The sequence below is a fragment of the Protopterus annectens genome, chromosome 8.part0 (genome assembly GCF_019279795.1).
Source record: "Protopterus annectens isolate FY-2018-M chromosome 8.part0, PAN1.0, whole genome shotgun sequence".
NCBI classification, from domain to species: domain Eukaryota; kingdom Metazoa; phylum Chordata; order Ceratodontiformes; family Protopteridae; genus Protopterus; species Protopterus annectens.
The window spans coordinates 417,999,203-418,011,635 of record NC_056741.1 but is presented as its reverse complement, the minus strand read 5'-3'; the positions used below and the strand labels follow the sequence as shown (position 1 = coordinate 418,011,635).

General features: G+C 40.8%; 1 protein-coding gene across 1 annotated transcript in view; it reads right to left on the bottom strand.

Annotated features, from left to right (window-relative positions):
- The window catches only part of LINGO4 (leucine rich repeat and Ig domain containing 4), a 565,734-nt gene that overhangs the window by 40,001 nt on the left and 513,300 nt on the right, over window positions 1–12,433 (bottom strand). The window lies entirely within an intron of this gene.

Here is a 12,433-nt window from a genome sequence, read left to right as displayed (position 1 = left end):
TTGAGACGGGGTAAGCAATAGCATCAGTTGATTTTTGTAGGTACTCGGCAGGGAATTGATCAGCAGAAAGTGTAGTGGGTTTTAATTTTTTGATCAAGGTATGGATAAGTGAAGTGGCGGCTGGTTGGAAGCTGAACGCAAGTAGGTTTCTAGGGGTGCTACTTTCAGGACCAGGGGAGCTAGGAGGTAGTTGGCTAGCTAGGGCTTAAATTGTCTCAATAAAGAATTGGTTAAAACTATCAGAAACATCTTCAGGGGTTTTATCAATAGTAGCAGCAGGGATTGGGGTTGAAGTTTGTCCAGGATGTAGTAGATTATTTAAACCTGCCCAAAACTTCTGAGGGTTATTTTGATTTACTGTCTGTAAATTACAGTAGTATTGTTTTTTGTCTTGTAAAATTGATTTTTTGGTTTCGTTCCTGGATTGCCTGTATTTAATGTGATATTGAGGGTCTTTAGAAAAGCGCCATAAAGCCCATGCTTTGTTTCTAAGGGTAATTTTGAGTTTAGACTCTATAGAAAGTCATGGTGCAGTTTTTGCCTTGGTTCTCTTTGAACGAACAGGTGCATGCAAATCAAGGATCTCAAGGAATTTGTTGTTAAAGTATGCTACTGCTTCCTCTAAGGGGAGGTGTTTTAGAATAGACCAATTACATGAGTTTAGTTCTTGTTGGAATTTGGCAGGGTCAAAGATTTTATTGTTTCTAACCTTTCTGAGTAAGGGTTGTTGGGAATTAATGGTTTTGTGCTTAATTACATATGTGAGAAGGTGATCGCTTAGGCCATTAAGGAGGGTACCAGAGGTATACAGTTGGGGGTGACTGTTTATGAGTACCCAGTCAAGTATACTTTCTTTTTGGTTGGGTTTACCTATCCTGGTAGGGGTGGATATGATTTGTGTAAATGCATGAAGGTTAATATGGGTGGTTGGGGATTCTGAGGAACAGGTGCCCCAGTCTATGCTAAAGTCTCCAAGTAGTAGGGTTTCTTGGGGGTAGTGACATGATAGCCAGTGCAGGATATCTTCAAATGTAGATATATTGTTACCTGGGAGAATGTACATACAGATAATATTAATGCATTTATTTTTATTAAGTTGCAATTTGATGGCAAGAATCTCTGAGTTATTAATCTGAGGAGGTTGTATTACATCTATGTTGACATTCAACTCAGATTTATAGAGTACAGCTACCCCTCCCCCCTTCCTCGAAGCACGATCCAGCCTGTGTATGTTGTACCCAGGTGGTAACACTTCATTGTCTTTAGTGTTAGGTTTTAACCAGGTTTCAGATAAACAGAGAATCTCATGGGAGTGGACATCCAGAAGTGCATGCAATTCATGTACCTTGTTATTAATGCTTATAATATTGAGATGACAGACTAGGAGAGAGTTAGTTGGCCTATTAATTGTAGGTTTGTAGCTTAGATTGCAAGTAGAGGGGGTATGTGTATCTGAAGTGAGTGGGCCAGGGTTGGGGTGAATATCACCACCAAGTATTAGGTTGAGTCTATACTTGGTGATGAACTTCAGGAATTTCTTTATTAGTTTGTGGTAGTGTTTGGATCTAGAGCTAATGTGCCTGGGGTTGAGATGCTGATAGACTGAACAAGATGTTGGATAGGATCTGGTACTGTAAGTATGGTTGAAGGTGGAAGGATTTACAGCTGGGGTGATAGTATGGCCTTTTGGGACCTGAAATCCGGTGAGAAACTACTGGTTTTCATACAAGGTAAGGAGGTATGGTGTGAACAAGAGGGGTAGTAAAGAGGAGTATATCATTATCTGTGATTCAGATAGTGAGTTAAGGAACTGTTTTACCAGGTGATGCAACACCAGAAGATAGAGTGGTGAGGAAAAGGTACTGGAAAGGGGATGGGAGAATGCCAGATGAAAGCTAATAGGTGCTATTAAAATGTAGGTAGTAGAATGGGGGTGGGTGGAATTATCACAGATGAAAGCAGATAGGATCTAGAAAGTGGGGGAGTGGCTATAGTACTATAAATTTAGAGGTACTGGGGGCGGGAGGAAATTGGGGGCAGGGAGGGGAGCGAAGAGAGCCTGAGCATAGCAAGGGCGAACGTAGCAGGGCTATTGCAGTTTACAAGGTTTCCTAAGGTGTCCTAAAGCTATAAGGTAAGTATTACAGCTCTTACTATCAACATATGTTCTATAACAGTGACACAATAGCATGTATATGTACTATTGGCCAGCAGAACCACTTCTCCAAACTCATCTGCCCATGTTACCAGGCCACATCACATATGTGACCCACCCTGGGGACTCCTCATGTACTGGTCCAGCAATACCGTCTGGTGGAACCAACTCAGGGGATGTTGTCCCCCCGGGGGGCACACACAGACATGTTCCTGTCCCCTGAGGTCAGGTCCAGAGTCTCTTCCATAACCAGCTCCACAGACACATGTGGGATGAGCTACATCACCTTGAGGCACCCAGTACACATTCACAGGGCCCACATGCTCCTCCTGCTCAGCCTCCATGCCAGGCACCTTCGGGACGTGGACTGCTGTTGTGAGTAGCAGTAGGTGGGAGGCTTGTTCCCATTGTGTCCATATTGGGGCCCATTGGGCATCCACGTCACAGACCACACACACCATTCAGAGTTTTTAACCACCACATGTTTCACATACCACCCCTGTAGGCTGTCCTCTATATCTACCAACCCTGACCACCTCCACAACTATACCTGCCATACTTCCCCATATTACCATCCCATACTTCACAGACAAGGGCAATGTGGTCCCAACAAGGGGTTCACATGTGACATACCCATCCATGTTGCACACACTGACAGCTGTAGATATCTATGTGTATTGCTATGGGTGCTGTTTCTTTGCACATAGCATGCAGCATTGTGGTGGTAATATAGGGGACATGTATTTACATACATATATGTTTGTGTGTGTGTTTGTATATATGCAGATGTGCATATAGATATATATCTATATATGTGTAGATATATATGATGTATATATATGTGTTCATATATATGTGTACACATGGGTGTCTGTATATTTGTGGACATACATATGTATATATATATATATATATATATATATATATATATATATATATATATATATATATATATATATATATATGCACTCCAGAGGCCAGTGTATGTAACAGTGGTATATGATCCTGTATTACTGAGTCTTGGTGGGATGCACCATAACTAACCTAGGCTGTTACAACATGTAGGGGTAAGGGGTAAGCTGCCTTAAGGTATCTGGATGTGCATTACCATACAATTCACCTTGGGTAAATGCAGGCCTACTGCCTCCTGTCATACAGACTGTTCTGTTTGTCAGTGTGATTGTGATGGTGTCAGTTATGCCTTGTTATGTAACAGATACATACCATTGTGTCAGCTGAGGTCTTTACCCCCTAGGGATTGTCTACAGAGTGTAGATAGAGGCTGTCATTACTATTGTACTACTTGCAGGCCTCGGCCTGGACAGGAAGATATGTAAACCTTTCCAGACTACTGTATTCATATAACTGTTTTACAGTTGCATTACTCTGTTTATATGTATGTCAGTCTATAAACAGCTATATGACAAGACATATACAACTGTAATAGTACACAAATAAAGCTTTCCCATTTATGAAAACCTATGTGTGGTGTTATATCCTTTGACCTCTCTGTGGGTATATGTTACAGGTAACAATTGTCATTTGTATGGGTGTCTCATACAGTGTCCATTTGGTAAGGTGGCAACTGTAGGCATAGTAGCTGCTCCGTATTGTGTGCACCTTCTACATATGTATCTTTCTATACATATCTCTGTGTGTATGTATGTGTGGTTTTATATATATATATATATATATATATATATATATATATGTATCTGCATATATATTTCTGTGTATATGTATCCTAGGAATGCTGATTCCTTCCACATTGTACATTCTCTATGGTAGCCAGACTGCACTGCATGATATGTTCCTGATACCAGCCTGACATCATACAGGTGGGATGAAGTACTGTTAACATCTTTTGCCCATGTTGTGTCATGTCCTGGTTATGGGATCTGCAACAGTTGGTATTGTATTGCAGGGCAGATGTGTTTGGCTGTGGGGGGATATCTATACGTACAAGACGTATGTTGTTTGGGCCCCCTTAACCCCATTAACAGTGCATGTGGACATATATGTTTTTGTTATGGTCCCTTTTATATCTATAGATGTATGTCTGTATATACCTATATAGATATATATTTATGCATACACACACACACACATATATATATATATATATATATATATATATATATATATATATATATATATATATATATATATATACACACATATAGATGTAGACATATATATCCATAGATGTATGCATATGTATGTATATATATATATATATATATATATATATATATATATATATATATATATAGGTGTGTGTGTGTGTATTTATATCTACATATGTAGATATGCTATATCTATTTAGATTTTAATATATATACACACCCACACACATCTACATGTTGAAATACATTTCCTGTACTGTTGAATGACTGGGCTGGATGATATGTTTGTGAAAACATCAGGGTTATGTGTATCTGACATGGCTTAGTAGTAAATCACTTTGGCTATATTGTGCAGGGTCCTGAGTTCAAGCATTATAAAGGCGGTTTATTTTATTGCTGGGCAGAACAAGGGCCATTGGATACAGACTGAGTAAGGCACTTTTAAGCAGTTGTAAGTGGGTTTGCGCGGGTTTGCGTGGAGGTAAGCACTGCTAACTTCCGGTTACAGGTTCTTATAATGATTTAGCTTCTCAATTGCTTAACCTGTGTAGGCATTGCTTACCCCCGTGCAAACAAGCTTAAACCCGCTTACTGCTGCTTAAAAGTACTTACTCCTGCTTACCCTCGCTCTAACTTCTTTAAAAGAAAAGAAACAAGGGTTGATAGGAAAGTGGTGCAATAGGGGCACAAAGTGGGAAAGACAGTGGGGAAAATAGCTAGGGATGTGCAGGAGAGTGTAGGGAATGTCCATAGCTGCCCATTTCTTCTACAGCAACAGCTGTGCATATACACTGACTTTGGCGGTATATTTGGACACGCAAACACTTGAGAGAGGGGTGAGGACAACAATAATATGTTGTGATGCCAATTAGACCAGATTACATGTGTCCAGTGGACATGTGTGCGAAATGGACAGCTATGTATGGGCCGAGATTTTTTTGGGAACAGGTTGCCCTTTTTTTTTTTTTTCAGGTGAGAGTGGGATGTTGGGGAGAGATAGTAGGTATATTTGGGGAAGTAGGTTCGGTAGGTTAACAGATGAGACAAACGAGATGGATACAGGGGCGGTATATGACACATGTGGGGGATAAACACCTTGACGGGGATGGGTGTTGGGAAATCGGAAGCCCATGATCCTCTAGTGGAAACAGTGGGACTGAGATCCCCACCCATGGGGAGTCACCACTGCACCTTTACAGCCCCGAAGGTGGCTGTGCTGGGGGCTGAGTTGAAGAGCCAGGCCGACCCTCTAGTCATGACACGCGACCCTTGAGCTGGCATAGAAGATCTCCAAACTGCTGATTGAGCTCCCTACACACCACAACCTGGACCTGGTGATGGGTGACAGCTTCCCGTCCGCGCCCACTCCCAGGGGGGCAAGCCCCATCCCCTGAGGCAGTTCCACCCGAAGGTGGTGCAGGACCAATGGACGAGGAGGTCCCAGGTTGGGCCCCAGATGTGCTGGTGCCCGGTGCCACGGCCAGTTGAGGTGGAACAGGTGGGTCTGCTGGGACCCGCATTCCCATACGTGCTATGGTGTTTATGGTGTATCAACATATGTGGGTTAGTAATAGTCAACACATTCCAGGGTTAGGTATAACAGCATGCATAGATATTCCCATTAACCCAGACACCTGATATGGAACAGTTGCATAGCAAACGTAACACGTGCATATATGGGACCAGAGTGGCAATAGCAACAGCATGCAGGTACATTTATGGCACCATGCTACCAATGTTGGAGTATTTCAACATAGTACATGCAAAGAAACAGATTTAAATATTTATCAACCAATAGGACATATGTCCCATTATAACAGTGGAGTCATAACGTACCATTTGAGGTGGGTATTTAGTGTATTGTTGGAGATATGGTGGGGTGGGAGAAAGATGTCAATTAACAACTAGTATATTCCTGTAGTTTGCATTACTTTCCTAGTCAGTGCTGTTATTTGTACCTTACAAGTATTACTACACTACCCTATTGCCTTAGTTTGGACAGTGATATGGCTGTCGACATCTTTATAAATGAACTGGTTTTACCTGCAGTATACACCTCTTACATGGTATACAGTATATCCCTCTTACATGGTATACCTGTGAAGGAATAGTTTGTTAACACTAACTAACTGTTTCTACACATACTCCCAGATTCCAGGCTGATGTTATGCACATACCTGTCCATCTCTTTTTGCACAGACTCTGGCCATGTCTTGACCACATGCAGGTGAACCGAGACATATGTAGACTATTGCGCTCTTCAACCTTTAGTGACGTACAACACTCTTATACAGGATTTCCTACACAGTTATATTATGTAGCACATTGTGGGTGACAGTGATCAGTGATACCTTATTATTCAGAGCAACTGCAACACTCACAATTCCATACAATACCAAAGTAAACAGTACCAGTACAGGGTATCAAGCTTTTATTTCTCGGCACAGTGTTCGTATCTGACGTACCTGTGGGAGCAATGTTTGTTAGCACTACCTGAATGTTGCCACACAAAGTACCAGATTTCACATTAGTAGTATGCACATACATCTCACTCTGCTACTGTACACACTCTGTACACAGTTTGACAACATGGGGATGCAGATTATGACATACTTGGCTTATTACTCTCATAACAGTTTGGGGAGTTGCTAGAGTGACAGGTTTGTTCTTGTAGATCTGTGATTATCAGTTGCATTTCTTGTTTGCTGCCTATACTTCTGGGATCATCCCACTGATTTCCCAGGGGGGACAGAGTGACAGGCAGCAGATATGAGCCAATTTACTGAACATTCTGGCAGTTGTGGGGTATGATTCTGTATGCAGACTACTACTACTCCCAGGATTCGAACCATGGCTGTGTGTGCTAAAAATACAACAGTTCACGTCTCAGTTGCATGTGCTATTCAGATTTTGTTGTCTGTCTTTTCACTGTTTTCTGTCTATGTCTCTCTCAGTTGTACTAAATGACCTCTGGGGATTGCACCAGTCATATACAGACATTCCTATACATTCTATTTATGTTGCACAGTGTGGGTAACAGTGCTTAATACAACAGTACTATTAAGTAAATGCAAATCTACATTACCATATGATACCAGAGTATACATATGCAGTCCAGCTGTTAGACCTTTATTGTCACGCTATTATGCTTTTATTTACATACAAACTATATGAGACTCTTCCTGCCATATTCTCTGGTGTATGCAGTACTTGCCTTAAGCAATACAGGTTTTATACTGGCAATTAACTTACTAATGCTTTTAAATTTATTTCCTATGACAGTACATGCAAGAATATTACTAACCTGCCTCGCGTCTCAACCTCTGCAGGCGACATCCATGGGCCTCCTGGTTCGCAGCCCACTCACTTGCAGCTGTGAAGGACATAAGAGGAATATTTAGCCATACATATCCATAATATACATGATCTGGCAATTACTGAACACGTAGTGGAGTGATACTTACAGCTGGGACAATCCCTGTCATTCTAGCCTCTTGGATCAACTGATCCAAGAGATCCCCCTTACGCTGCTTCAGGTTGGCATAGTGATGCCTGACCTGGTCACCAGTTTGGGGTATGCCAATGGCACTGGTGAGGTCACGGGTGAGATGGTCCCAGGTTTCCGCCTTATATTGGGAACCCTGGTACTGGCCCTGCAACAGTCTCTGCTCATGGTCTTTGACAAGGAGTTCTGCCATGACTCCGCACTCCTGGATGCCCCAGCGCTGCACCCAAAAGTGCACTCCCTCTCCTATTTCTGCCATGGTGCCTGCAAGGGGAAGCAACAACCAGTTATGAAATGTATTTCCACCTGTTGGGTTTAAGTAGGGCCAAATTCCCACACTTTGCCATGATTGGCCAGTTTTGAAAAGGCTAAGCTATGGGCAAACCTGCTTACCTAAGGTTGTTATTGTTTAAAGGGGTATACCACTGGGCAGTTTGAGTTAGCTGGCCTACACATTGCTTACAGCAACTAAGCTGGCTTGTGCAATGCTTAGTGTTGCTTGATATTTACTTAGTATTATATTTGCTTTTTGGCATTGATTTATTATTCATTACATCTTATATATATGTTTGGTATCCATGATTCATGTGTACATACACTGTATGGGGTCATTGTGTGTAATAGGGGACTTCAACACTCTATTACAATTACATCTCATATCTGGGCTTACTTCTGTACTCCAGTTCACATATTTATGTTATGTAGTAGGTTATAGAACATATAACTGTATACTGATTCCTTTCTCATGTTCAGTTTGATTTTACAATAGTGAGGATTCGTTTGGTGATACCTCATTCATATGTAGTGCTGTGATGGCTTGGTGGTTAATTACTGTGACTATAGTGTATAGGGTCCTGGGTTCAAGACCTACAAGGCTGTTTATTTTGTTGCTGGGCAGAACAAGAGCGTTGGATACAGAGTGATTGAGGCACTTTTAAGCACTTGTAAGTGGGTTTGCATGGGTTTGTGCGAGGGTAAGCACTGCTAACCTCCGGTTAATGATGCTTACAGAGAGTTAGCTTTAGTATTGATTAACCTGTGTGCACATTGCTTTCCCCCATGCAAATGGGCTTAAACCCACTTACTAGTGCTTACATATGCTTACTCCCACTTACTACTGCTTAATAGTGCTTACACTTGCTTACTAGTTCTTACTCAAGCTTATCACTGCAATAATTTAGACAGTAATGTCTAATGGTTCTTAGGAAGGTGGGTGATTGGGAAGCTGCATGGAGTTATCATTCATTACACATTTTACCTTCCATTTGTATCCCTGATTCCTGTGTACATATACTGTATGGGGCATATGTGATTATCTGTGGACTTTGCAACATTATGACACTGACACCTCATATCTGCATTTAATGCAGTACTCCAGTTCACAAATATATGTTATTTAGTAGATTATGTGACTAAAAATATTGGTCATAATGTGATTTGACATGGAAAATGGAATGTGCTGCAGTGGGACTCAAACCGGAAATGACTGCTCGTAATGAGAATGCTCTGCCCACTACACTATTGCTATACTGCTTCATTTGCATATATCTTCCTTTTTATCCTCTTCTGCCATTTAAGCTGCATTAACCATAGCTAAGTGATGGGCAAACCCACGCACCTATGGTTAAATTTAATCTGTTTCATAAAAAAATAAATAAAAGGATCTTTATATTGTTTGTGTTTACTATTGCTCTTGTACATGTGGGGGGATGTTGCTGGGGGGTATGCAGACACCTATGAGCAGTCTCGCTCATTCTTTTGGGCTTTCTGCTGTTCTTCATTGCAGGGGCATGTATATTCTGGGAACTCTGCTCTCAGACATGCCCCCTGCACTCTTACATGCTCCATGTAAGATTAGGAGCTCAGGCAGCGCGCCTTCATTAATATGTATGGCTCGCTGCCATCCAGCTCCTAAATGTCCGCTTCCGTGCAGGACTAAGCTAGTCCTGCACGGAAGATGAGTAAATCCAGGGGAAAGTGATTATATATAAATAAGGAATGTTTCTGATGCTTTTCATTGCACTCAACTAGGATCGCTTGTGTGTTTTAATAAAGGATATTCTATTTTTAATTAATCTGTGGACTACCTACTATTTTCTATTTGATTATTTTGTAGCATGTATTTTACAATGAAATTTTTATTAAGTGAACTAAGTGCATAACATAATTTAGGAAGTGAACATCACATACTCCACACTGCAAAGTTTCTTCTTGGTATGTTTAGGATCCAGTATAGGTTGCATACTGGGTTTTTCTGAGACTTCGAGGGATACCACAGATTTCTCTTTTTCCAGACATAGATTTTCAGATATTTCCTTAGAAATTAGGTATTTCCCAAAATGCAAGACAGAAACCTTCACCACAGGATTCTTTATAGGTTCATAGGTTCATAAGTGTGTACTAGGCTAATGGCCCTGGGGCCTTTACAAGCCTAGCCCATAGGCTTACCCTGGCATTGTGCCACCCGACCTTAGTTCCCAGTGCCTCTGTCAAGTAGAGCCACTGGAGTTATCCCCGGGGTGAATTTTCTATTTCCCATCCACTCATCAAGATTTCTCTTGAAGAGGGCCAGTGAGGTGCTCTGCTTGATATGTATGGGAAGTCTATTCCATAGCATGGGCAGTCTCTGGGTTATGAACCTGTCCCTCCAGCTTGTTCAGTTGATTGTGGTAATGAGGTTGTGGTCTCTGGAGTGGAATCCTTTGGGTAATGACCCTATCCCTGCCAGACATCTTATTTATGTTGCAATATAAGTTCATAGGTTACATTTGAGAGTTTTAGCACAAGTGCTCCTAAGACTACCAGAGTTTCTGTGGTGAAGAAGTTGTAATAAAACAGAATGTTTCATATCCCAAAATGCAAGACAGAAACCTCCACAGAGGAGTCTTTATGATACAGAATAAAGTGAAAGACTTTTTTAAATTAATCTACATGGCTGAGGGAGTCAGGGAGTCTTGCCCTGCAATTATTTTGCATAGTAAACAACGAGGTCTTTAAAGCTTGGATACTTATTTGGTAAGATGCATAACTACTGTTGGACAGATATATTCAATGATTGGCCAAAATGTGAGGAATGTGGGGAGACTAAGATCACTTTGGATCTTGAAGATATACCATTATTAATTAACTGGACAGTGAAAATAGATTTCTTTATTGTAACTGATCCTTGATTATCAAAAAGCAGTTCATTGTCAAACAAAATGTTTTGATCTCAAACAACTCCATAACCTTAAGCAAAGTTCTGTTATGTGATACTCAATGGGAAAGACTTTTTTCCCAAATGCAACTATAGCTTATTTTTTGCATTAAATATACCCATAATTAGAATGCCAAATGCTGATTCTACTGTATCCTGCTTGGAGAATATAATTGCTTGTGGAGAATCAATAATGTCAATCCTGCTTGCAGTCATCCATAAACTTGGCCAACAGCAAACCTGGGACATCAGTCTTCACATCAGAAATGTAGCTGCAAAGAGAAGGTGATGCAGCCCAGAGCAGTGAGGGACTCCACTAGTGGTTGAGTTATTAGAAGAGAATGTACCACCAGCTCTCACCCTACATGTCCAATCAGTGAGCCAGTCATAAATCAATAATTTAAGTCCTAGTTGTCAAGTATCATGATGCTACATTTCCTCCCACTAAAAAGAAACAATTACTTCTGCACCAGGTATGCATTTTTATAGATCATATTAAAAATGTTCAACATCTTTTACAGAATGTTACCCAATTTGCAATCAGCAGCACATCTGGTTCCACAGATCTCTGTTCCCACTTTTATATCTGAGAAGAATAACCCCAAAAGGTGGCCTCAGTAAAGAGCCCTATGAGATAGTATTGGCAGACTGTCAGGACAGACAAGTAAGCTCCATACTCTGGCTTGTTGTGACCTGTGGCGTAAACAGTGTTTTATCCACTGAACTGCAGACAAGCTGGCAATTAGTGTTCTTAATATGCCATTTGTACTATTTTGTAGAATGATATTGAAAGTCTTATCATGGTCAAAATAAGCAGCATGTATTGCCAGTCCTTCATCAAGTGCTGCTGATACCTCATCAAAGAATGTCTCAAAACTCAAAAGGCAATGCTTCCCTTTATTAAACCAATGCAGTTCCACATCTAACAGAAGTCGGACCCCTGAGTCATTTTAGATAAGGTTAATCATAACTATATTTATGATTTTGGATGGTACACCTGTCAGAATGATGGAAGAAAAATAGCTTGGGTGTGATGTGACCTCCTTCCCTCCCTCTAAGAATTGGTACCATTGCAGACAGTTGCTACAGGTTAGGGATGTGCCCACATGCTAAAATTTAATGAAATCTTATTGATAAGTATTTAATTAGGTTTATCTTTATTCTGTTCAGGAAACCATCAGGTATGATGTATGATTCCATGGAACCATACTGCTGGAGTTATGAGACACAAAACTGCCACAAAGTATGACTCCCAAAAGCTGATTGCCTTAATAAGGTCTTACGTTTAGCATTCTGACAAAATCGGGAGTATTAAAATAATGCTCTATAATCATTTTACCCTGAGAAAGGCTAATGAAGTGGACAATACTTTAAATTAGCCCCAGGGAGTATTAGATATTGCTAATTGTGAAGAGATGACTTTCATGGTAGTCTTTAATATAGGGCAGCCT